Raw genomic sequence first — 23,373 nt, 5'->3', positions numbered from 1 at the left:
GCCCGAACCACCTTTGCCGAGAAGACTTTCGCTGCTTCACCTTGAATACCCCTTAAAACTACCAGACCGATTAACTATCGGCTCTGATACCACTTGTTGGACCGTTCGTAGAGAGCTCCCGACCACCGGAGAGATTTCAGAGAAGAATCAAGTGAGATAACATAAGATGAGAAGATACCACATCCAACTCAAAATCTTAAGGTAGTAAGTTAATGAGTTTCTCATCTTATAAACTCCTCACTCTTCCTTGCTTTCTTTGATGTGGGACTAACTTCATGCACTCCTCACACTTGCAACATTAACAAAACTTGGCCTATATATATTGTCCCAGTTCATCCCTTCTTCTCCATTATGAGTGCTAATGTGCTATACCCTTCTTCTCCACTACAGCCATTGCATTAAACTAAAGTGAGGCACGTTTAGAAGGAAACACGGACTAGTTGAATTATTAGAGATAATACACAAACCATATATAAACCGAGAAGCGAAGATGATTTCGAAAGCATGCAGTTGGTTGGTGTTGATGATGTTTATGGTATTAGGGAGAAAGAAAAGCTTGTGCTTCTCCCAAGAAACTTGCATTTCACGGTGTGACAAACTCAGCAACATAAGCCATCCATTTCGATTGAAAGGCGACCCAAAGAACTGCGGGATCAGCACGTATGAGCTAGAATGTGTGAAGGATGTTGCCATATTGTGGTTACCAAAGGAAGCTGAGTACAAAGTAAAAGCCATTAATTACAAAAATTACACAATCAGACTGGTGGATCCCAATATTGAAGAGAGCCTTGCAACATTAACAATCTCCCCCTCTAGCGTGAGCCTCCACATCAAACGCCAACTCCCCCTCTTTCTAGCTCCTCCACCATGCGTATTTGTCCATCACACTGCCGCCCGAACCACTTTTGGCGGGAAGACTTTCGATGCTTCAGCTTAAATACCCCTTAAAACCACTAGACTGATTAACCATCGGCTCTGATACCACTTGTTGTGCCGCTCGTGGAAAGCTCTCGACCACCAGAGAGATTTTGGGGAGGAATCAAGTGAGATAACATAAAATGAGAAGACACCACATCCAACTCAAAATCTTAAAGTTGTAAGTTAACAAGAAGACTTTCGATGCTTTACCTTGAATACCCCTTAAAACCAATAGACCGATTAACCATCAGCTCTGATACCACTTGTTGGCCCGCCCATGGAGAGCTCCCGACCACCGGGGAGATTTCGGTGAGGAATCAAGTGAGATAATATAAGATGAGAATACACCACATCTAACTCAAAACCTTAAAGTAGTAAGTTAATGGGTCTCTCATCTTATAAACTCCTCACTCTTCCTTGCTTTCTTTGATGTGGGACTAACTTCATGCACTCCTCACACTTGTAACATTAACAAAACTTGACCTATATATATTTTCCTAGTTCAGCCCTTATTCTCCACTATGAGTGCTATTCTCTTCTTCTCCACTACAACTATTACATTAAACTAAAGTGATGCACGTTTAGAAGGAAACACTGACTAGTTGAATTATTATAGATAATACACAAACTATATATAAGCCTGGAAGCGGAGATGATTTTCAAAGCATGCAGTTGGTTGGTGTTGATGATGTTTATGGTATTAAGGAGCAAGAAAAGCTTGTGCTTCTCCCAAGAAACTTGTATTTTACGGTGTGGCAAACTCAGCAACATAAGCCATCCATTTCGATTGAAAGCCGTCCTAAAGAACTGCGGGATCAGCATGTATGAGCTAGAATGTGAGAAGAATGTTGCCATGTTGTGGTTACCAAAGGAAGTTAAGTACAAAGTGGAAGCCATTAATTACAAAAATTACACAATCAGGCTGGTGGATCCCAATATTGAAGAGTGCGACTGCTCTTTCCTGCCTCGCCACTTGCTCTACAAATTCAATTTTAGTGATGCTAGCGACTACGAATTTGCTTGGAAGCAGAAAGATGTGAATAATGCATACCATGCCACTCAATTGCAGGACTCTGTAGGTGTAGATAATTCATACTATATATACCTATCATACCTAGATTTAGCCTCTAATCCCTTGTTTGAGCACATAATATACATGAGCTGCAACACTAATGTCACGGAATATCAACGTGAATATGAGCCTTTTTTTCTCATCATCGGTGCTTGGATTCACGTACCTATGCTGTTGTTAGGGACTTAATGACAAAACAGTGGAAGTCTGGTTGCCATGTCAAGCTAATTGCTGCCACATCTGCACACTTACCTTCCCATGTTTCATACGCCAATATTCACAGGTCCTTGGCTTACGGATTTGAGTTGTCATGGTTGCACATTCACTACCACCAGCATTGTAGATTTAGAACTTTCTACTTCAACCACACCACTCAGAATCCCTCCTTCTTTTCTCATTGTGACGCTCTCTTCGGAATTTCAATTTATTGCAGTAAACAACTACTCACTCTCTTCTTTTAGTCTCTCTTTTTATTATTCTGTTCATTGTGATAAACAACTACTCATTCTACATATATAATAACTATTTTTTTCTATTGTAGGAATTCGAAAATCCTTTCAGAGGTTCACTGAAGGTAGAAATCATTATATTTCTTCTCATCTACATCTGTGGAATTTAAATGTTATTATATTTAGTACAGAAAATAAAATTTTGAGAAGAAATATCTGTATTAATACTTAACCTTATGTCTTAGATATAAAAATAGATTATATTTTATGTACAATTTTTAAAAGTTATAAATATTTTTAGTGCAATCATAATAGAATACATAAACAAAAATATTTTAGTACTTTGATTACTAATTTGACTTTTTTTATCTTTATCAAATTATGTGTTTTTTTTATTCGTGGAGGTAAGATGTTAAATTTTTTATTTATGGTAAATTTTATTTAATTTTTTTAAAATAATAAGTAATTTATTTTTCATAATTTGTCAATTTTTAATTAGATAATATTTTAATCTAATAATTAACTATATTTATAATTTAAATTATTTCATGTTCATCATTCTAATGATTATGGTCAGTACTACAATTCAATTATATATAATGACTCATGAATATCTATCATTCAACTATTATAGAGTATTATTATAAAAATTAAAATTAGTAGGGCTGAAGTGCATGTTTTTCTCTAAAACCAATATAAAATTTCTTGATCCTAATGCAAAAAATTAAAACACTTTGAGATTAAAATAATGATACACAACTTTAAAGAAGTAAAATGGGAACAATAGTGTCATATTATCCACTAGTATAGGAAGCTAGATTGCTTAGTACTTTCTGCATATCTGTATATGCATCCGTGGTGGAGTCCAAAGACACGTAATAATGATAAGCATTCCTCGATTGCACTGTACATGAATGAATAAGTTTTGATTATTAATATTTTAAAAAATTATATAATTATCAATTTTAAATAATAATTTAATTATAAAATAGTTTATTATAGTTAAAATATTAACCCTAATTAAATTAAAGTAATTCAAGTTATAAATATAGTTAGTTATTAAATTAAAATATTATCATCATAAAGAATAAATTACATATTATTTTAAAGAAAATTGGATAGAATTTATCTTTATTTATTATTTCAGTTATTTTTTTTTCATTTTCATCAGTAATTAGTGACAATAATAATTGTTAATCTATCTGTTCAGGAATGTATAATTTCAGATCAATTCTCTGAAACTCTTTTAACTACTCATTGATGATGGATGATGGTTGGAAAGACCACAGTAAATGCAGCCAGACTCAGAGTTTTGATATGAACAATAATCTTTTGTTCAATTCTTATCATTTGTCAACGACGAAGAAGACACATCATCATATAAGAATATCGAGATATTCTTACAAAATAATAATAATCTGGTGTCAATAAAATATTCGTATAGAGAAATAAAAATGATGACAAAAAATTTTTAAAAAAAATTATATAAAAGTGGTTTTGGTTCTGTATACAAAGAGAAGCTACGTAGTGGACCTTTTGTAGCAGTAAAGATATTAGATACATCTAAATCTAGTGAACAAGATTTCTTTAGTGAAATAATGACCATAGAAAGAATTCACCATATAAATGTGGTGAGATTGGTTGGATTTTGTGTCGAAGAATCAAAACGTGCTCTAATGTGTGATTTCATGCCTAATGATTCCTTGATAAATATATTCTCTCTAAAAAAAATATTTTTTTAAGTTATGAGAAAATATATGAGATAACATTGGAAATTGCTAGAGGCATTTCTTACCTTCATGAAGAGTGTGACATGCAAATTTTGCACTTTGACATTAAACCACATAATATTCTTCTAGATAAAAATTTTATTCCTAAAGTTTATGATTTTCGATTAGCAAAATTATATCCTAGAGATAATAACATTGTTAGTTTGACCGATAGAAGAGGGACAATTGGATACACTGCATCCGAATTGTTTTATAACAATATCGGAGGAGTCTCGTACAAAGCTGATGTATATAGTTTTCGAATGTTGTTTATGGAAATGACAAACAGAAGGAAGAATTTGAATCCGCATGCAGAAAATTCAAGCAGCACATTATTTTCTGCTTGGATTTATAATCAATTCAGCAACAGCAGAGATATAGAAGTGCACAATATCACAGAAAATGAGAAGAACATATTTAAAAAAAATGATCATTGTTACACTATGATGTATCCAATTAAAATTCTCTGATCGTCCTTCAATGAAACAAGTTGTGGAGATACTTGAAGGAGAAGTTGAAGACCTAACAATGCCTCCAAAGCCTTCTTTATATTCAAGCAGTAAAGAAAAACTTAATTTAAAGCTAGACCAAACATCAACATCATATTATGATTCAGAATGTACTGTATCAGAGATTAAAAAAAGTTTTTAGTATTCTAATTATAAAAGCTTTTAGTATACATTAATCTACTTTAATTGTTTATTAAATTATTATTTATTATTTTTCTTTTTTACTAAGTATTTGCACTTTCTGAGATTGAGCTCCAAACATGTTAATATAACCCTTTTGTTCCTTTTCGACATTAAAATATCAATAGTGATGATGTGACACCATCATTATTATGCTGGACACATAACAGATAATTAACTGACATGACAAACAAATATTGATAAGCCAATGTGATTCTTAGTTTCTTTTTAATTAATAGCGTGCCTATTGATTCTCTTCTATTTACTAATAAATAGATATGAAAATAATAAAGATTGAATTAGTTAAGATGATAAATGATTTAAATATTTTAACAAAACTTTTGGGTTCAAATCTTGGAAATGATATTTTTTGTAAATTATATATTACGAGAGGTATTTTTGAAAAAAAAAATTAGACATTGGTCATTTTTGTATTTTCATTGTATATATACACAATCAGAAATACGGACGTTACTAATGGAAAGATACTCATGAACTAAAAATAGTGACAAATTTATATGATCGTGGTAATCACTTGCAACGTCTTGTATTTCTGTGGTCAAATTTTGTGAAGTTTTTCGACGATTTTGTTTCTTCGCGGCTAACTTAAGCTAAGTTCTCTCAATGACCACAGACTCAATGATCATCGTGGCAAAATCGAACGATTTTCACTTTCAAATTCCGCGTTTAATTTGATTTTTTTCTCCATCCCTCTCAAAATATTTTTATACAGTTTATACTTTTTCCAAATTTAAACCCTAACCTAAGATAAATTCGATTTATCAGGGTGCAGGCTTTTCCAATTCTTCGATTGTTGGTTTTTTTCTCCCTTCTCTTGAGCGCTGTCACTGAAAAATTAATAAAGTATGCTAATGGTTTGATTTTAGATGTTGTTGATGATGTGCAATTTTCTCACTTTGTATGATTCTTAAATTCGGCCATATCTATGAATCATGTGTTTTTTTTTACTTAGTACTAGCTATGCCTTAATTCAGAGACTTTGGTGATAAAATAAAATGATTCAATTGAAAATAAATGTTAAAATTATAAAAAGAATACCAAAATAAAATACAAAAAGAGTACATATTTATCTTTGATAAATTTTCTCTAACTAATTTTAGAAAGTAAAAAATACTAACTATGATTTATTGAAATAATAACTAATTTAATTATAAAAAGTTATAGTTACTTCACTAAACAAAATTCAAATTAACATCTATAATAAGATGAATGAAATTTTGAGCGATAATGTTAAGCGCAATTTTTATTTAGTAGCCTCACTCACCTAGTTTTAACAATAACTCCCTCCCACTATTTCCCAAATCCCTATTTGTTAGCAATTGATTCAATTTGATAACATGCGGCCAACTCCCTTTCGCTAATAACATTTTCTTCAGGTTCTCCTAATTTCTTAGCTCTTGCACTCAGGTCAAGCCAGCTAACCTTAAGAGCAAATCCGTTTTGCTCAAGACGTTACTGTTTAGATTCTGGGTACGATCACACCAGACGTTTTGTGAAAAAGCAGGGACCATGATTTGCCGATCGAGTACCGCCAGTTTGAGTCGCCGAAGAAGCAAGCAAAATCGGTGGAATTGGATTCTATCGGTAAACTCGAATCGCGAAGAAGATTTTTATGGCATCATTTTATTTTTTATATTTCTTTTAGTCAACAATGAAAGTTAATTTTAGACCTTTTTGTTATTCCAATATGCATTCTTTCTTTTGTTACTGGTTGTAGATAAATTCTAAATTACCAATTGGTATTTTGAAAGATGTTATGTAACTGACAACTGAAGGCCGCAAAGCAACTGCAAATTACATCCGAGAAGTAAGTATTGTACCTTAATTTTTTTATCATCTTCGAATGAGTCAAATCATGGTCTATTAATTTTTTAGCTTAATTCTTGATCTCTATCTTGTTTAGCAGATTTGATTGGAGTACACAAAGTAATTGGAGTACCGACGGAGTGTATAACTCAGTGGTGTATAATTTAGTGGCTGAAGTTATGTGTATTTTTTGCTATTTACTTGGAAATATTTTTGCATGTGAATTGTCTGTGTAACAAAAAATTACTTTCAAGATTTCAATTTTCTGTATCATTTTAGCAAAGTTTGATATTTATTTTATAATAGTTTTATTTGGATATTTTTTTAACATTAAATCCATTAATCTAGGATATTTGCTTTTTAATACTAAGTATTTGTTAATTTTATATTTTTATACTATGATAATACGTATAAGAATGTGATTAATTTTTTTAATATTATATGATGTAATTTTATATTAAAGACCATTTTTATTATGATATTTTTTTTTAATTAAACTTTTATTGTTAGCCACGGAAAAAAAGTGTGGCAAAAAAGTCCAGTCTAGTCAATTTTGTCACGGGTAAAGTGTGGCATGTAACACCCCAATTATCCTAAGCCTTACCTCTAGCCGTAAGGCAAAGGTTAATCAGAGGTTACGACAATCCTAAGGCTTATACATATTTATATATAGAAAGAAATAATATAATCTAGAAGCCTGATCAAGGAGTAAGCTCAAAACAGAATCTCAGAAGCGCGAAACGTTCACACGAAGCTAATGCACAAGATACAAGATAGAGGTACAAGAGAATAGAACAAATGTATAGATATAGTAATATAAACATAGGGAACTAGCCGCAGCTTGTGGAGTTTAAACCGACTAGTTACAAATATAAAAGATACAGAGTTTTAGAATTAAAACAGCTTATACAACCTATCTCTCAACATAGCCTCTAAGGCCATAAAGATAAAATACAAAAAGATGTGAGAGTAACTATAATAAAGTAAAATAAATTAAACAAAGGAGAAACCATACTCCACTCTGTCACCATATCCGCAATCTCACCGAAGTAGATTACGACCTGCATCTGAAAAATAACAACAAAGTATGGAATGAGAACCGGAGGTTCTCAGTATGGTAACAGTGCCCATGAAATAATGGATGCTATGTGTATGAATTTATGGATGTTATGAGTAAATTTATCAATTGAATAAATTAATTTAAGAATTTGATATTTTTTTAAATTCAATTATGATAAAATTTAAAAACATCTGTGTTAAATTTATAGTTACTTATGCAATAATTAAAAAATGATATGTGTATGGATGTAATATCTAATAAACATAAATTTAATTTTTAGATGTTAGTTGTATTTAATTATGGATGTTATGTATATGAACGTATGAATGTTATATGTATGAACTTAGTTAGTACAATATAATTATAAATGCACATAAAAGCACGAAAAAAAATTAAATCAGTTTATTACCATACCTCATCAAAGCTAGTGTGTTTTTCATATTCTCGAAAATTGGTTGACTAACAACAATCTCGTCGGGTGAATCCGTCTGTTGTTTAAATTCTTCATCAGCACCTTCTACCATAGGTACCGTATTAAGGTCGAATTCAAATGTCATACTATTTGCAATGATAAACGCGACTTCTTGTAAAATTCTTTGGCTTATACACTATTGTGCTTGCAATGGTATTAGTGCAAGTGTGGTTTTTCCTTTTTTCTGGGGTTTTGAAGTGGAAACGGGAGTTCGGGTGATTTGGATTATAACAAACCAACCTCTCAAATTTGTTCATCAGTGTACTCCTCTAGTGGATCCAGATTGTTTCTGTCCCTTCAAACATGGTTGGATCTAGTGGATGAATGCTTAATCTAGACCTCAAATCATGAAGTCCTATTGAAGAGATGTTGATGCCATCAATCACAACTTCTCTAACAGCCGATTCAATGATTTGGAAGAGAGTTTGTATGAGAATTGTTTTGCCACTTTCAGTTCTACCAACAATGCCAGTTTTCAATCCTGCATAAAATGTGCATGTGAGGCCATGCAAAACAAGTGGAAGGTGTGGAGCATAACGAACCTTCATCAAAGAATCATTAGTTCATTACAAGTATTATAGCATAAACTCTCTTTAAGTACTAATCACTTTGAAAAAGTGAACTCTAAGAAGACAAAATCATAACATGAATTTAAAATTGAGTAAGATGTCAAACTAATTTCTATCTTCAATTACCTGCAATTTGCATATATCAACTTCTCCATATGATGGTCAAGAAGGGCTTGGGCTATTTTCTTGTACAACAAAGGGAGGTTCACTAGGAATTGAACATGACACTGAGATGGAGACAATAGGATAGAGACACTAAAAATAATTCTTTTTGTATTGTGTTTAGATACGATGGACAAGACACTAATGTAATGTCTAGTATTATGTTTGGATACACATGGACAAGACTAAAATATTATATAAAATGACTAAAATAGCCCTATAATTCTAAATTTTCTACATCAAATACAAATTAATTTAATAAAAAATGAGAATACGTAGGAGTACAGACGGAACTTGAAAAAAATATTTGAAGAGGCAAAAAATTTTAATAAAAAAATATATTAGTATTTATATTAAAATAAAATTTATAAATATAATTATTTTATTTTAAAATTTATTATTAATATGTAGGAATACATATGGTTAAGATTAACAAAAAAAAATAAATCTGAGTTTGATTAATAAAAAATTTTGTTTAGGTTAATAAGCCAAATTAATTTTAAATAAAAAATTAGTTTTAAAAAAGAATCATTTTTACATGAAAAAATAGTTTTTGCACATAAAAATTTATTTTTATTTAGAAAACTATTTTTTTTTATCTAAAAACTGATTTTTCTTTAAATTATATAAAATCAATTATAATTTATAAATTATTTTTTAACATTTTAAAAGATCAATTTTACTTTTGATAATATTTATCTTTCAAAAGTTTTAAGATTAATTATTTTTGTTATTATTTTTATTACAAATCAAATAATATAATACAAGGTTAAAATGGTATTGAAGTAAAAACGATAAGAAGCAAAGAATTATCCACCCCAATAAAAAGTTCTATAAAAAGGAGAGAGTACCTGAAAAAGAAAGAGATAGAGAAAGAGCAGGAAGAAGAAAGTACCTCTTTGAGAATAACGCAATAGGAAAAATAAAAAGGGATAATAGTGAAATAATAAAAAATATCCATAAACAAAAAAAAAACAAAATTTATAAAAAGTCCGTGTCCACTTTTCCAAATTCAGTATCCATCATTGTCCTTTCGTAAAAGAGTGGACACAAAAGTATAAAAAAATCGTCTCAGAGACAATATGTCAAGTGTCCATGTCTCTGCTTCCAAACACTTTTTAAAAAAGCGTTGTCCATGTCTCTGTGTCCTGTCTCCGAAAACAAAGGCTACCTTAAAGTATTCTTTCTACTGATATCATCTTGTTCTCCAAGTCACAAAGAAGGCGAATCACCATAGTGTTTATCGAGTTCAAATTGAGTCAATAGGTAACAGATAAACCAGCAAGGCCTTCAATAAGAGAATCAAACATAAGTAGAGCACTTAGTTCCTCATTATAGACGGATTGTAATTTTTTTTAGTTAAACTAATATCATAATCTAATTATTCTCTACCTGGATCCATGACTTCTTGAGGAACAACCATCAAGCATACACTACAAGAAAACCGGCAGATAGCAGCGGTTATTTAGCAGCGGTTTTATAAAATCGCTGCTAAATAGATTCTGCCAGCGTTTCTTGTAGCGGTTGTAAAAGACGCTACCAAATGAGCTTATTTTGCAGCGGTTTTACGGTAACCGCTGCAAGATGTACCCGTTTGGCAGCGGTTCTTGTGGCGGTTTTAGGGGACGCTGCTAAATAATCTCATTTTGCAGCGGTTTTTCTGTAACCCCTGCTAAATGTCCAGTTGTTGAAAACATTGATACTCGTTTTACTTCTTCAGTAGTTTGGACAGATTTCTTGGAAAGAAGCTCTCTAATAGCACGTTCTATATACTTGAATTCCTCTTTTGAAGCGATCTCCAACTCAACACCATGCGAGTTATTAAAGCGCATCTGCACCATAATAAAATGTATAGTTGATGGTCTATTTTGTAAAACATATCGTGTCTCTGTAATTCACTTACAGAGCTAGAAATTTATTACCAACCTTTAATTCAGCAAGTATGTCTTCAGATGTCCTACCAGCTACAAATGTCACAAAAACATAGCCAAATTTCTCCTCGTACCTTGATCCACATTCATGAAGTTCCTACAAATTTTAGCATTAATGGAACAACTATCACTGGTTAAATGTCATAAGTATATAGCAACTTAAAATTCTTATTTTTCAAATAATATTGAACGCAAGTGTTTAAGAGTACGGCTAATGAACATACCTGCACAGTTGCTTCGTTCGCCGTTTCCAAGTATTCATTAGAACAAGATCGACCTGATAAAGCCTCTAACCAAGACCTAACATTCAACTTACGGGACCATATGTCTCTGGCAACCGTAATTGCATGTTCCAATGAAGACAATATATCTAAACGGAAGCATAACCATGCAGATGCACCGGAACTATTGAACTGTGGTCGCGAATATCCGTCGATTGTGTCTACTGCACTTTGATTAGTAGAAACCTGCATTAGAACAGAACAGCAAAAAACAAGAAGTGTCAATAGCACCTGCGTATGGCATGGTGATAAATTAGATCAAAATATCCACCTGATAAGTTGAAAAAAAAAGTACTTAAATAAACCTCAAAATATCCGACAATAGTTAATCTTATGAATTACAGAATTTACTTGAGAATAGTTTTAGAAACTATGCCTGAGACTCTATCATTTTCTCTGAATAATAGCCATCAAAATAATCATCTAAAATGTCCATCAAGGTCCTGAGAAAAATCACAGTAAACATTTATCAAGTTGGCATGATGAAAGTCAAAAGATGTAAAGATGCTGCATAAGCATGAAGATGCCAAGTATCCATTCCTTAAGGATGACAGCATTTCTGAACTACAGAAACAATTATGTCGATATGTCCCGTCTAAATATATAATTTGAAAAAGTACTATACAACACTTAATCAAGCAGTCATCTCCAAATTTACTAGAAGGCATTTTGTTCAAGATTCAATCACTAATAAATTAATTGATTACCAATTCAACATCATCTCAAAATACAGGGAGAAGGGAATCTGGGAAAGGGAGAACAGGGGAAGTGATGATGTATGGACTTACCAACGGCGACTGGGTGACAAAGAGGACCCGAGCCCAGAAGAGGACGAGCGACGAAGCAAGTGACGACCCTACGACGGTCCACGATCCACGGCGACTCGCGACGGTGAGTACTTAAAACCAAAAGACGACGAGCGACGACAATCCGACGAATTGCTTCTGTCGCTGGCGAGGAAGAGCCCAGAGAAAGTCGCGAGACGTTGAAACGCCGGCGACGAGATGAGAGGAGCAACAAGACGCCGCTGAGTGTGAACAAGTAGAGACTCTAGCGAGACCGAGAGACTCTCTAGTGGCAGTGAGAGAGAAGAGAGAGTTTGAGTCTTAAAATTGAGAATGAGAGAGACGTTCGTTGAGAGTGTGCTGGTGAGAAACCCAGAAAGATGAAGACATGAAGCCCTGCTCTTTTATTTTTTTTTCTCAGTTTTTTAGATGACATTTTTTTTGTATGAACAATTAGAGATGAAGGTTGGTGAGAAACCAGCAAACCAAAAAACAAAGTGTTTTTTTTAGTATTTTTTAGATTTGTTTAATTTTTTTGTATGAATAATTGATTAGGGTTTATAAAGAGAAATAATTTTGTTAAATGTGTTTTTGTTTTTGTTTTTTAGATTATTTAAATTTTAAAATTATAAAATTAAACAATTTAATTAATCTAAAAAAGTAATTTTTGTCTAACATATATAAAAAAGGGTATTTAAGTCTTTTAAAAAATAAAATAAAATAATATTTTTTAGTTTTATTAAATTATAAGGGTATTTTAGTAAAAATAATGATATGACATATATTTTTTTGAAAAAAATTTAAATGTTGACGTGGAAAATAAAATCCATATATCTTATTGTTATTTGTCTATATTTTAAATATATTTGGTACGTATGAATTTATCATCGTATTATAACAAACACCAAAATTAATTATTGACTAAAAAATATAATCCATATGTAACATTTTAATTTGTTCAAAATTTTATATACGAATTTATTATTGTACCAAAACAAACAACTAGTTTAAAATCAGTTATAACTATATATGTGAATACGGCCTCTTAGGTCTTACAGCTCTTTTGATATCCTAAAGATAGGTTTTGCAAAATTAGGTCGGGGCCACTGAGGATAAAAGTCGAAAGAAAGTTCAATTACAATGGGAAAGAATAATAACATAAAGAGAGAGTATGGATTATCTTATTATAAATTTTTTTGTCCTTATTCTCAAATAAATTTTATTAGGTCCTTTATAATAATTTTAGTTTAATTGGTCCTTTTCAATAATAAATATGTGATAATGATCCTTTATGTTAATTTTTCCTTAAATATAATTGCAATTACTCCAATACCTCGCATTTTTGTCTATATGTGCATTTGATCATCTTCATGATCTTGTTTCTTACCCTATTAATTACTGTTACTTTATTAAAGGTATGTATTTATGGTTGTGTTGAATACATGTTAGTATGTTACTAATAGTTGCACTTGGAGGGTATTTTTTAATTAATTATATTCAACAACAATTTCAATTCTATTGGACAAGGTTTATTTTATTTGATTCAACTATTACAATCATAGAACTCAAAATTTTTTTACCAAAATTTGACAGATTATTTGTTAACTAATAATTAATTTACAAGTATTTAGATCATATCCAATATGTATTCAACTAATATCTTAAGGCATTATGTGTCTGAAATAAAAATATAATAAATATTTTGTTAATGATTATGATAGTCGCAAGTCAAAAAAATTTTAATACTATATTTATCATCATGAGAATATTCTATTGACAAATATGTGATAAATAAAAATTCTCAAAATGATTTAATTCAATGGTAATATCTCTATATGTATCATCTATAATAATATTAATAATGATATCTATTNNATATCTATTAATTTTTCAAATGAAAACCATTATATATATATATATATATATCCAAAATTAATTTTTTTTAATAATTTTACAACGAGAATAGTTTAAAATAAATTATAAAAAAATTTATGTTTTAATATTATAAATTTTATTATAATAATAAATATCTAAATTTAATAAAAAAAATTATTATATTTATTATTTAATTGAATAACACATATAATAATAAAAAAATTATCTCATGTATAATAGATTGAATTCTCCTGATGCTATTTATTTCCAATGATATCGTCTTTTAAGATGCATGTGTGCCGCCATCCTTATTTTTATCCTTTAAATTTTTTTCTCCTACACAATCTTACTCACCCACAGCTTGCACATAAGGAGAGACTCCTATAAAGTGTAAATTTTTAAAATACTTCACTCGTTCAATTTATCTCTAATACATATAAAAAGTGTTTTACATTTTTTTTTCACTTTGTCGATCATTATCTAAGTCAAATCTAAAGTCATCCAACATTTAAACTTTTTTTCCACCCAAGTGTACTAGTAATCACGTATATTTACCGTATTTACAAGTAATTTTTTACCAATTTTTATCAAATTATACCTATGCATCTACATAGTTAGACTATATATATATATATAAAGAACGGTCTACTTTACGTGTCATGCATATAATAAATAAACTACCTAATATTAATGCCAAAATTTTGATCGCCAAGTGAAAACTGAAAAGGTCATCGTCAATTCCTCATTGTGTTTTGGCATATTTTAACACCAAATTATATATTACTTGGAATTCTCATGTGTATTAGGTTATTTATTCTATATTTTTCATTGTTTGGTATGTCAATAATAAAAAGTTGTTACTTTTGTTTCAAGTTAAAATTTAAAAAAAAAAAATAAATTAAAGAATAACATAATTTATTATCTTTTGTTAGTATTTCTGCGCTCTGATAATCATGTAGCATTTCAACATAATATAGAGACTCTATTTCCAATCATTTGTCAAATAAAATATAACGGTGCATGAGAGAGACATGCACAAAAACCAAAATGTAGGGTTTTATGTTTGTCATAGACTTCATGACACTAGAAAATAGATCGATATGTTATCATACGCATGCAATCATCATGATGATTCATGCATCGTGCATGCTGTGTATGTGTGGTTTTTCGTCTCTGATCTGAATGATTCCAAACCACTTATTATACTCATCAACATTTTATTTTATTGCTGCCTTAGATGAATGAATGATTCCATCTACTTTGTATCAACTACTATATATACTATAATTTTTATTCTAAAATCCCATTATATATATATATATAAAGGTGAGTTCTATCCAACTCCCTCTAAATCAATATGTAAATTACTCCTTGTGACGTGACATGTTTTAATTGAATGTTTAGTTTTAGTTTGAGTTAATTTAACTCAATAAAAGTTAATATCTTAACTAAAGTAGGGTAATTTTGTAATTAAATATTAATGATTTTATTTGATATTAATAAATTATTCACCGTTGCAGAGTCAATATATTCTTCAATTTCAATTAGGAAACAAAGAGCAAGTGCAATGATTTTAATTGAAGGACAATTTTGGGGAAATGACATTGATACTCCATCATCTTCTTCCTGATGCTCAAACCATGCTGGAATTTCCTTCCTAAGGATCAACATTTGCAATAAGTCTTCACGATCTTGGCTAATTGATTCTGCAAAGTCACAACATGCCTTTGATATAACATCACCAATTGAAAAGCAAGGATTCATTTTTTGGGAGCATGATTTGGGTAAGAAACAAAAATTAAATTTTTAATAGTTTAGTAAATTATACAATTATCCACTTTGGGCTATAATTTAATTACCAATAGTTTAACCATAGTGAACATAACCACCAATTAAAGAGTGACATGTCAGAGAGGATAATATACATGTTATTATAGAAAGGATAGAGTAAAATTTACTATATATAAATTAATTTAGTAGATGATTTTTAGTATACATTTAATATTTTTGTATATTTTCAATATATATTTATATGTCCATAGCGCAAGTCTGTTGTATTTATTTTTCCGTTTGCTTTACTTCAATTTATTCCGTAAGAGTTAATATTAATTACTTCGTTAAACTTAATTAGATGTTGCTTGTTACGTTACTTTGTACCATTTCTTTTACCTCTTTCTTATTGAAGAAGGATGGTGACTAGTGGCTGAGGAAAAAATTTATCAAGTGTGGATTTTTGGTTTCTTAGCTTCCAGTCATGGTTATCAAATTCTGTTATAACCAAATCAACTAATTCAACCTATAACTTACAGGTTGAACTAATAATTGAATTCAGTGATTTTATATATATTTGATTTTTGGTTTGGTTTTAAACTTTTAATAACTATACTTTGAGTGATTTAGGTGGGACAACACTCTTTAGAAAGATATGAATTGGTAACTTGTCTATACTTCATAGCTTGAAGTAGGACTGGTATATCAGAACCAAGAATTTGTTTCCTTCCACTCTTATGTAGTGTTCCATTAGTATAAATTCTGCTTATAGCAGTGGTGTATACAATTATATTCCTGTCACACATACAATAGCTCACTTCTCTCATTCTTTACACTCTCTCTATCTCATTCTCAATTCACCCCATGCAACTAAAAAAGCAAAACAAAAACTATCTTCCAATGTCTTCTCTTTTTTTTTGTTTCTGTCTTTACATCACAACACACCCCCACACACAATATATGGATTTCTTTTTCCCACTAATGAGATTTAAATTCGAATGTGATTGTTTAGCAGACATATGATATGCCACTTGAACCAAATTTTCAACTAGGGGTGTACATGGTCCTTCCCGGTCCTGAACACTTAAGGGGCTGATTTGGTGTGATTTTATCGGGTCTAAGTTCAGGTAATGGTCTCAAAAATAGATCTGGTCATTATTTCGGGTCGGGTCCGAGCCATAGCTTGGGTCGCCCGAACTCGGTCCGGTGGCCCGGTCGTGTTATTAGTGATTGATGATGGCTATTCTTTTGTGGAATTTAAATATTGTAAACCTTAATATTTTGTGTTATTAGACATCATAAGATTATAAGTTAATATTTTATGTTTAAAATGCATAAGACTTTAGACTAATGCATAATATTGTGTTATTTATATTGATTTAAATATTTGGTGTTATTAGACAATATTAGTATTGATTATGGTTATGCTTTAATTTTAGAGAAGGGTTGGTTCTTGTTATATTTTTTTTAAGTGAATTTTACTATGTGAATTGTGAAATAATGGTTGGAGATGAGGTGATTTTTACATGATAAAGACTCGGTTTTCACCCGACCCAAAGGTGCGTAGGTTTCATCAAGTCTAGGATCGAATTAGAGTCTAAAAATTAAATCTGATCTATATTTTGGGTCAAGTCTAGATTACACCCTATTTATTTTCAACCACTCCAAGGTCTTCTCTTTTTTTATATATTTTTTTGTCAAGGAAGGTCTTCTCTTGAACTGGGCCATTTCTCTCCTTTTTTTCCGGGTAAGGCCAGATGGAATTGACCCAACCCAAAAATAACCCATACCCATGAATTCAAACAATAATATAACTGAGACTTAGTTTAAGTGGTAAAATTATATAATTCTTAATATATTGTATTTGGGTTTAAATCTTGACGAGTGTGCCATATATATTTATAGATAATATATTTTAAAATACAAAAATATGTGCACTTTCTACTAATTTAACAAGAAATATTTATAGTTAAAAAAAAAATTTTCAGTTATAACAATTGAAAGAAAGAAAATTAAAATACTAAATAAATCAAAAATAATTGTAGTTGGGGTTGTTTAATCGTACGTGTGGGGTAAAAATAACAAACAAACAGTAACTCATTCTCTCTCTTCACTCTTTCACGCCTAACCTATTGAAGAAGCAGGAAAACACAGATTCAACCAGAAGGAAACCATACTCAAATTCTCTAGTCTTGGGTTGGACCTCCAAACATAGTAGTTATTATTCTCATGGGCTTGTGATATCTTAGTTTTTTTATTTGGGTCCAACAACATACGAAAAAATAATTGGGAGATGTTATTAAATAGCCCCTTCAACCAACGCAAGTTGGCACAGATGGATGAGGGTCTGTGTCCCTTAACCATCTCTCCCGGGTTCGATACTCACTGGAGGATGGGAATGGAGTTTGCTTGCTTGGGAGGGTCGCCCACTTTGTGTGCCTCTGCAGTACCCGAGGGATTAGTCATTGGGCTTCCGGCCTGATGGATACCCTGGTACACACCAAAAAAAAAAAATAGCCCCTTCATATATTCTCAAAAATACATTGAATATTTATAAACAACGTTATGCTATTTATGATAACAATAATGTCATATGAATAACTTTTTTTTTTCTATACAACTAAGGGTTAAAAAGTTTTTATATTTGCACTGGTTAATGACTCAAGAATATATTTCTAATGTAAATATAAAAATCTTTTAGTTCCTACTTATATTTAAGTTTGAGACACATTAACACTTTGATCTTCATCTTGTGATATGCTTACCATATATCTATTACTTTGTTATTATTAACACACTTTATATGCGAGACAGCTGCATAGAGGATTATTATAAATATGAATTATAATAATCAATAAAACATGAGAAATATTACACGATTAAATTATCCAAACATAAGAATCTATATATATAACAAAGATCAAATATTTAAATTGTACCGAAGAAATTTTAGATCGATTATTTTAGTTCTTAAAAAAAATTTATTATTCTAAAAGACTTAAAAAAATATTTATGTTAGATAAGTTGATTCTTGCATTACTTTAAATAAAATTTTTAACATGTGTATTGGATAAATAAATTTTTAGTTTAGAAAAAATTCAACTCCAAGAAAATAAAGACAATTAAATAGTACATTCAAAATGACAACAAATATAAGATGAAAACTCATGTTGTTTTTACAAAAAATTAATAATTTAGAGTCCTCATTGCAGTCTTTGCCATGATGTCTGCTACTGTATTTGCATCTCTCAATATCAACCGAAGATCAGCACGCCATTTCCAAGACATGATATCTCGGATTTTTAACACCAAAGGATTAATAAACCCAGAGCAATCTTGTAAATTATTGACAATAGTAAATGCCTCCACACAATCTGTCTCACATATAATGTCTCTTTGTCCCGAGTCCCATGCTAAAAGAAAGCCTCTCCAAATAGCAAACAACTCTCCTTGCAAAATGCTACGACTCTCAATTGTTCTCAGACAGCCTCGTTGCCACCTTCCCTTCCAATCTCTGCTAACACAAGCAAAACTAACTCGAGCACCACTGTCATGATAGCTAGCATCACAATTAATCTTAAAGGTACCCACTGAGGGGGGAATCCAAGAGCCACTAATGGTTGAGGGGATAGATAGTCGTTGCAACTCAAAAATATTTCGGAGCTCCTTTTCTAAAGACAAAGCCATACCAATCACCTTGTCTGTGGTCCAATGCTCGTGAGGATGAAAGATCTCGTTATTTCTCGAACACCAAATCCACCAGAGACCAGAAAAGAATCTAAAAGGGCGCTGTTTGCTATTATATAAGAACCAACTCATCAAATCCATTGGTTGATCGGAGATCCCTAAAGCTTGCCAAACAAGTTGGGCTTTTGGACAATCCCGAATACAATGTAAAACCGATTCCTGACTTGAGAAACATCGTGGACAGCTATCCGTGTGCGAAATGCCCACCCCTTAGGGAAGAGAGATACTTGCATGCGATAAGTAGGAATCGCAGTCACTACCGAGTTGAGCAAACAGAGTCTGCCTGCCTTATTAAGCAATCTCCCTTTCCAGCTGGCTAGCCTTCCCCGAATCTTGTCCAAAACATCGTTGAAAGTTGCGCGTGTCACCCGAGAGTGATTAAGGTTCACCCCTAAATACTTGCTCAAGTTCTGGACGAATCTGATGGAGGAGACTCCAGTGAAAATCTCTTTTCTTGTCGATGAAACATTCCTGGAGCATAGCGCTTTAGATTTTTTCACATTAACCTTCATCCCAGAGGCTCTGCAGAAATTTTCCAAAGCTACCATTACAGTTTGAACTTGTTGTTTTTCAGCTTTACAGAAAAGAAGCAAATCATCGGAAAACATCAAATGAGAAATTCTTGGACCCCCTCTAGAAACCGCAACTGGCTTCCACAAGCCCTTATCAACTTGCTGATTAATAGAATAGGACAATCTCTCCATACACAACACAAATAGATACGGTGATATAGGATCTCCTTGCCTAAGACCCCTGCTCGGAGTAAAGCTATTTAATCTATCCCCATTCCAGAGGATAGACAGTGAGGAAGCAGTGACACAACGCATAATCAGATTGACTGTCGGAGGAGGAAAGCCAAAACTCACCAGGGTTTGTTTCAGAAATTCCCAATCCACTCTATCGTACGCTTTCTCCAAATCAATCTTAAAGGCCAGGGTGCCTTTCTTTGACTTTGTCTTCTTCATAAAATGGAGAACCTCTTGTGCTACAATGATGTTGTCAGGGGTTCCTCTCCCCGGGATAAACCCTCCTTGAAGGGGCCCAATAATCTCTTTGAGATGGGGACGAAGTCTATTGACCAGGACCTTCGTTATAACTTTGTAAACCACATTACAGAGACTAATTGGTCGGAAATCCTTCATGGAAACCGGGTTTTCTACCTTCGGAATAAGAACCACAAGAGTTTCCATCATCCTTGGATCCATATCCAAACCAGAGAACGCATGACGAACCATAGTCCAAACATAAAAACCAACAATCTTCCAGTATTCTTTAAAGAAGAAAGTCTGAAACCCATCAGGACCCGGCGCCTTAAAAGAATGCATACTGAAAACAGCCGACTTAACTTCTTCTAGAGTAATTGGCGCTGTGAAGCTACAACAGGCTTCATCATTCAGGGAAGGCAGCGGCACATCACCAAGATAACCTAAGTCTACTATAAACAAGTTTCACGAAAGTATAATGTGTCCGGTGCAATAATTTTTGGATATTTCTAAAATAAGAAATAAAATAAAGAAGGAAAAAGGCAATATGAATTGGTTTAAAAGGAAAAAAGAAAGAGAATAAGGATGAGTGGGGCCCACTATGTCCTTTCCTATTTTCTTCTCTATTCATTCCTCCACTTCCGTGTTGCTCTCTCTCTCTCTAGCTCCAAATTTAATATTTTTCTACTTTTGTTTTACAAGGTTACTAAATAAATAAATGATAAATAAATTTTTGATTTTTGATTTGACAAAATCTTCTGATTCTTCTCCCTCTGTATGTTAACTTTTAACCTTTTTGAACCCAATGATAAACTTGAACGTAACCTTAAATTATCAAAAACAATTTCTTATAAAGACATCAACTGAAGTCGGTGGTATAATTATTAACAAAGTAGCAATGCAACTAAATTAAGTCGACCAAAATTAGTATGCTTTGTAAAGAAGTATATATATATACGCCAGCTCCAAAACTGCTAATATAAAGGAAAAGAATTTCTTGCAATATGAACATTTATATATGACCAAAATTTATTGAATCTTAATTAAAACACGCACTATATATTACCAAACACGCGTTAACAGGTTCCTATGGAACTTTATTACTTTTCTAGAATAAAGGTGGTAAATCATATACTTCCTTTCAATAATTGAATGTAGTGTCGACTGTCGAGGTGAGTCAGCTTGAAAAGTCTTTTAGCTTAAACTTCCATGAAGTTGCTATGTATGTTATTAATGGGAACCAAACTGAAGAGTTAATAATAACAAAAATTAGTTTACCTGAAAATTGGTTTATAAAATGATGTAACGAAATTATATTAATTTTTTGTGTCTGTGAAAATGGTAAATAATTTATCGGAAAAAAAAATGGAGCGTAGCACTCTTTAGAATATTTTAAATTTAAACTATTATTAGTTAAAAATATAATAAATAGAGAGTTTTTATTCAATTAATAAAAAGTATAGGACTTCATATTTAATAAAAAAAATTAAAAAATGTGAGCCACATATCTAAATGTCTAATAAATTAAATATGAAATAGTTATTTTAATTTTAAATTGCGGAAGATATGGTCATTATTACTGCTTCTTTAATTTAATCCCAAAAGAAAATTACTTCTAGCTAGTGTAATTTCAAAGGAATAATAACATTTATTTACTTCGGAGAATAAAATAAAGTAATAATAGTTACTTGTTAACCTTCAAAAGTTACAACCTATGCTAAATAAGTTATATTATTTTGATATAGAATAATTATATGTATTGTTAAAAACATTTGTTACAAAACATTAAAATATGCATAGGGAAAAATATAAGAGTGGTAAAGTGATTATACATCAACACAACAACATAAAAACATTTAAATGTCCAAAAATAAAAATAAAAAAAAAATATCATAACAACAAAGAGTGATGTGACAAGAGAACAACAAATATAACCAAAATAAATATTCTCAGTGGGCCACAATGACCAAACTTTTGATACGAGAATTGTAAGTTAATTTTTTTTAAGTTGTTTTAAAATTTAAATTGATAGGTATAAAAAATTAATTATTAGTTAGTTAATTTTTTATTATAAAATTATTCTTTTAATTCTATTAGAGTTCAAAATTTATAATTTAATAAAATAATTTGATTAATATTAAAAAGAAGTTACCTCCCTAAATTGGATTCATTTAAATTATAACTCGGTAAAAGTTTCTTGAAAAAAAAAAAAACTGTTTTCCAAGTGAAAAAATTAATTCTAATTATTGGACTTGACCACTGAGCAAAATTAGTCCAACAAGATATAACTCAATTTCTTGGACACCATCCACATTAGTTAATATCTAGCTGTTAAGCAGATATACATAGTGGGTGTTAGTAATTAGGCTAATTAGTAGTGGGTGTTAAGTGTTAGTAATTAGTAGTGATGCTTTTCTATAAATATATATAGTGTTAGCCCCCTCTTTCAATATACACATTACTCCATCTCTTTCTGCACTTTCACTTATTATTATTCTCTCCATTCACTAATTAACAAAGAAGAACATGGAGTGGTGGGTGTCAATGCCAAAGGTGGAGTTGCATGCTCATCTCAATGGATCCATTAGAGACTCCACACTCCTGTATGTATATCCATATCTCTATCTTCTCATCTTCATCATTATCCTTTTATTCTTTTCTTTTTTTTAATTATTATCTATATTCATTTATTTTGCAGAGAACTCACAAAGGCCTTAGGTGAAAAGGGTGTTATAAATTTCTCTCAAGTGGAGCATATTATCATGAAGTGTATGTATATTAATAACCTTTTATTATTATTATTGTTTATCTTTTTGGCTCCTAAAAGACAAGCACGCACAACCTATAAAGTCACTCTTTATTTTCCTTCTTGATTTTGATTCTTGATGCATTGTGTGTAAGCCTTTTAGCTCAATTTTGTTAATAAGAGCATCCATAGTAGAGAAAATTTTAACATAGTCTAGTAATATTGAATATAGGAGATATGTGATTGGCTTTGAAGCTCAAGTTAGAAT

General features: G+C 31.1%; 1 pseudogene; it reads left to right on the top strand.

Annotated features, from left to right (window-relative positions):
- LOC107635886 lies at positions 1,613-10,622 on the top strand (annotated as a pseudogene).

This window comes from Arachis ipaensis, chromosome B04 (assembly GCF_000816755.2).
Source record: "Arachis ipaensis cultivar K30076 chromosome B04, Araip1.1, whole genome shotgun sequence".
Classification (NCBI taxonomy): Eukaryota; Viridiplantae; Streptophyta; class Magnoliopsida; order Fabales; family Fabaceae; genus Arachis; species Arachis ipaensis.
The sequence above is the reverse complement of the archived record's forward strand: the minus strand, read 5'-3'. Positions and strand labels throughout refer to the sequence as shown.